The sequence below is a fragment of the Momordica charantia genome, assembly GCF_013281855.1.
Source record: "Momordica charantia cultivar OHB3-1 chromosome 8 unlocalized genomic scaffold, Mcharantia_2.0 BLBB01000008.1, whole genome shotgun sequence".
In the NCBI taxonomy this organism is placed as follows: domain Eukaryota; kingdom Viridiplantae; phylum Streptophyta; class Magnoliopsida; order Cucurbitales; family Cucurbitaceae; genus Momordica; species Momordica charantia.
In genome coordinates, this window is record NW_028275166.1 from 16,386,337 (window position 1) to 16,391,407 (window position 5,071).

The 5,071-nt window shown below is 39.2% G+C and overlaps 1 long non-coding RNA gene across 1 annotated transcript; it reads left to right on the plus strand.

Moving 5' to 3' along the window:
• The first annotated feature begins 1,154 nt into the window (after positions 1-1,154).
• Positions 1,155-3,944, plus strand: LOC148209636 (uncharacterized). Its single transcript, XR_015793074.1, has 3 exons — positions 1,155-1,902; positions 1,988-2,028; positions 3,589-3,944. It is a non-coding gene; the product is annotated as an uncharacterized LOC148209636 (long non-coding RNA).
• The last annotated feature ends 1,127 nt before the right edge of the window (positions 3,945-5,071 follow it).

A 5,071-nucleotide genomic window follows, 5' to 3' on the forward strand; every position in this document is an offset into this window, starting at 1 on the left:
TTTGCTTGTCCCCAAGCAAACAACAGACCTTCCGTAGGGGTGGTCGCTCCAGGATGACACGTAGGCCGTGTATGAAACCTCACGTTGCAAACCAATGGAAGAGATCGTAGGATATGATGTCACACGTCCTTTTCCCACTTACTATAAATACTTTTTTCATTCACCTTGGTATTGAACCATGCAAACACCTTCCGTAAGGAGGCCGCGCCACAGCGACACGAGGCTGAGCATGGAACTCACGATGTGAACTTATACGGAGAACGTGAGTGAAAGAATGTATATATATACCACATATATCTCATATATTTGGTATATTTTATATATACACCTAATCCTCCCACTTAGTATTTTACAACTAGGGTTATTACTTAGGTAAAATATGGCTAAATGAAATTATCTAAGTTTATTAGTTTGCCCAATATAACTTTTATATTAGATGTGTTTAACAGTTAATGTTTTAGTTCATTAAACAATTTAACGAACTAACCACATTATTGCATGATATAAAATATTGACTAATTCAACCCCCAGGTCGGTTCCCAGGTAGAAGTATTTTCTTACGGTCAGCTTATGTACCTCAACCTAGACAGAACCTTTGTAACGCCCCGCGCTCTCTGGCTCGTTTATTTTAAGATATAAATAGTGCCCTTGGATTTTCCCCAAAGTTGATAATTTTAATTCTTGGATTTTCTAATTTTGAAGTTCTAATTTTGGGTAAATTAGAATTAAGTTCGTCAGATTTAGAGAATTTGAGTTTTTCAAATTTTGAAAAGAGATTTTATTTCGTTCTTAATACAAGGTATCAGAAAATTTTATGTTTTAATTTTTGAACTTTATTCTTGGGTCTTAGAGTTAAAGTTAATTATTTTATCTCGAGTTATTGTGAGTTTTATTTTAACTACTAACGTGTAATTTCGTGTTTCTTGTTTTGGGCCGTTAGATTTATTTGAAAATAGAATTTTAGTTTCCTCTAACCCATGGGCTTTCCATTAGAGTTAGGAGTTGGACTTTTCAATTTTAAAACTAATTAAGAGGATTTCTTTAAAATTGGGAATGTGGGCTTTCTGGTTTAAAGCAAATTAAATAAAAAGAAACAAAACAAAAAAAACCATAGGTCCCTCTTCTTTTCCCTTCCCTTCTCTTGTAGCCACCACTCCCCCCCCCTTCGACTTCCTTCTTCTTCGACCACCTTCCGGCAACTGTCCATGTTAGTAAAACCACCACGTGCGGCCGTGTAGTAGCAATAGATCTGGCATGTTTCGAACCAGCAGCGGCGACGATCGGTTTCTGGCGAAATCCAACCGACGCGAGTTCTCCCTCAACGATCAACCCAGACCCGCGGCGACCCTGTCCTGCAGCTTCCTTGCGGCGGTGCAATCGATTCTCTGACGTCGTCTGCAGCGGATTTGACTGAGACCCACGGCGGCGTTTTCGCCTGCAGTGACACAGATCCAAGTGTTTTCCTTACAGCAGCTGCGGTGGATCCTTCCGATGAAATCTGTAGCACTGCCACCCAAGACCCATCGGCAACGAAGTGGCACGACATTCCGGCTCGACGCTCACACTATTCTTCGTTTACAGCCTGCGGCCAGCACACGAACCCACGTATCCGACGACTCGTTTTGCAATCCCGATGCCAACAGTAGCATATTCGCGAAGGTTTCTTTGTTCCGGTGACACTTGGTGTTGACCCATCCTTGTTCGGAGTTGGTTTCGAGTTACCCATACCCAAATGGGACTATATTTGAGTTACCGCCCCTATTCAAATCCAAATAGACGTTACCCATTGGTTTTTGACAACAGACCAGCAAGCACAAAGCCTTTTGAACTTGGATTTGGGAGCCCGAACCTCCTTGACATCGACCCACTCATGACCCAGGAGGTTTTTGTGTGAGATAGTAGGTAACGATTCACCAAACCTTAGTTTCAAAGAAAATTAAGTGTTTTTGAGTTGGTTTCTAACTCAAGTTTGGTTACTTTGATTTAGGGAATCCTTCGGCGAGATTAGTAACGTGTTAGGACCCGTGTGTAAGTAGTTCTTACTTAGGGGATGTTTGTTGTTTGAATATGTATGAATTGTTTGGTGCTTTTGGTGTGTTTATTATTTATTAATATGTTAGTTGATTGTGTCTTTGTGAATATTGGCTAATGATTATAAGTAGTTTGAATGAAATCATGTTGGTTCTGGTTGTTTATAACTGATTTGCTTTGCGTTGTTGGATTTGATGCTTAGTGGTATTTATGAGTGCATTATGGATTATGAATGGTTTTATCGTTCTATGGTTGTGTTTATAAAAGCGTACTGAAATAATGTTGGAGAAATCTGTTGTGTTGCGCATTCATGTTGGACATGTCATTTCATTTTTAGCTTACTGTTTTTGGTTCTGGAAGCATGCTGGTTTTATTGTGAGTTGAGTGCTGCATGGGTCATGGCCTAGAAAGTATGTAATAGGACTCTGGTGAGAGATTGGTCCTTAATGAAGTGAATGAATGATGTTGTGTTCTGATTACTATGAAATTTTTAGAGTGTTGGATGCGTTTATGGATATATGTCGGGCTACGTCTCTTTTGTGAATTATCTGCGTTATGGTGTGTAGAGCATGTTGAGTGTTGAGGGAAGGGTGTCCTCGTGATGTTGGATGGCCATGTATGGATGATAGTGACATACGTTTTGTGTATAACGCATGTTCCATTGTTGTGAGATAATTTCTGCATGGGTCGTGGCTGAAAAGCATGTAGGTCTTTAGTGGGAGTTTCGGGATGTAATAAAGTAAATGGAGAACTAACAGGGCCAAAAAGGCTAGCACGTCACTAGTTGGGTATCGAGGCTCCAGGTGCAAAGGTCGGGGATCGATACCCCAACTTGGTAGGGACGAGTGTCGAGGCTCCGGGTACAAAGGGTCGGGGGTCGGCACGGTGATTCTATTTTGTTGAATTAGTATTGGGTCTTGATGTGCTGGCAGTCAAGGACCAATACGTTGAGAAGTCGTCGATACCCTGGGGATAAATGTCAAGGGTCGATGCACAGTACAAGGCCTTGGGGATAAATGGCAAGGTCGAACACCAAGCTTCTGTAGATGAATGTCGGGCCTTGGGAATAAATGGCAAGGGCCGGTACGATTCGTGGAGTTAGACTTGGAGAACTAACATAATGTGATTGGTTAGAGGTTGATTGGGGGCCAATGACCAATACGTTGAGTAGTAGTTGAGCCTTGGGGATAAATGTCAAGGTCCAACACCGAGAACCATAGAGAAGTGTCAATGCCTTAGCTACGCGAGGTCAAGGGTCGGTACGAATCAAAGGAGTAAGTCTTGGAGAAATCAAGAAAGAGAACTAGTGAGTTAAGATGTGAGGATGAGTTTGACATGCATGGTATATGTTTAGTTAAACTTATGCATAAACTGTTTCTAGTAATATGTTTCTTTCATTTAAGGTTCGAGATTAATGATAAGCATGATGTGTTGACTGTTTGATAAGCATGACACATTGTTTCCTTGATAAGCATGTTGTTTGTGTGTGACCCTTCGGATAAGGGCTGCTTACTGGGTACCGTGGTTGTACTCACCCATCTCTTTTTCCTCCACCAGTTTTGTAGGTATCGAGCTAACTCTTGGAACGGTGATGGCGACGAGGAGACTTGATCGAAAAGACCCTTAGCTGCGTTGTTCGCATTTATTTTCTTCTAGTTACGTTAGTTGCAGTGCTTGCATCTCATAGTTCAGTTGTTAGTAGTTGGTCCTGTTTAGTTTTCTAGTTAAACGGATGCTTTGAGATTGTCAGTTCATTACTCTTTGAGGTTATTAGTTTTGTTTAGCTTTTCGAACTGCGGGGTTGTAATCTATTAAGAATGATTATTGCCATTAGAGATGTTAATATTTGTATAGTTGATGGTTTATGGATAGTATAGGTTTCTTGGAGAAGTGTGGTTAATGTGAAGTTGGTATTAAATGGATTATCTGTAATAATTTGGGTTTTTGGTTGACTTTTAAGTGTTGTTGTTTTTTTTTTGTTCAAGCACTCATGCGTGTTGAAATCAGAGTAGGGCAGAGGAAGCGTGGTGGTTTTATCGTTTAGTCTTGTTTGTTGAAGTTAATTCTCTTGCTTAAGTGGACTTTTTAGGTAGTTTTAGTAATGGTCCCCATTCGAAAATGTCAAAAAATCTGAGGCGTTACAACCTTCCTTAGACAGGGTTCCCTTATAGACAATATTTTATATTTACCTTTTCATTCGTCGTTTTAAACCTATTTAAAACCAAAATAAAAAGTATATAACCTATGATATAATCAATTCAAAACTCCTTTGAAATTAATTATTGAAGACCTGGGCTTTGTTTTCAATTCTTGATTATAGACTTTAATTTATATTCCCCAAACTTATCACACTTATAAATTTAAAGAAATTGAAACTATAATCATGCATCAATGACATACATAAATATAACATTTATATTTACTAAAGTAGTGTAATGCTCATTACAACTTTATTTTCATCTAATTAATACAATGCTTATATTAATTAACCATGAAAATAAATCATGCTATCATACATTATAACTATTATATACATATGATGCATGAACATGTTTAACCTATGGTGGGATTTTAAACTATATAGCATACTTTATGTAACATATACAACTAATTAAGTATACATTCAAAATGCATAATAATTAAATAGCAAAATAGACCGGGTTTTGGCTTCCTATAAGAAGTGTAACAAAATAAAAAACATTTTTTTAATAAAACCCGGTGCCTAGGCGCCCGGACCTAGCACCGAGGCATCGTGGGATAGCGCCAAGGTGCTGCCCCCACTGCTGCAGGCTCGGGCTCTCGGGTTTCTGCAGCTCTGGCAGCGCCTAGGCGCCACTGTCCAGCCTCTAGGACGACACGAACTGACATACTCGATTTACAGGATTAAACGCCCAAAACAATGGCGTTTTACATGATAAAATCAACGGAAAAACTGTAAATCTAAAGCCAAAAATCGAAAACATCTATTTGCAAACCACAAACATCAAATGTATAGAAACACCCACCATTCCTTTCATTGTTATTCAAAACAAGATCGAAA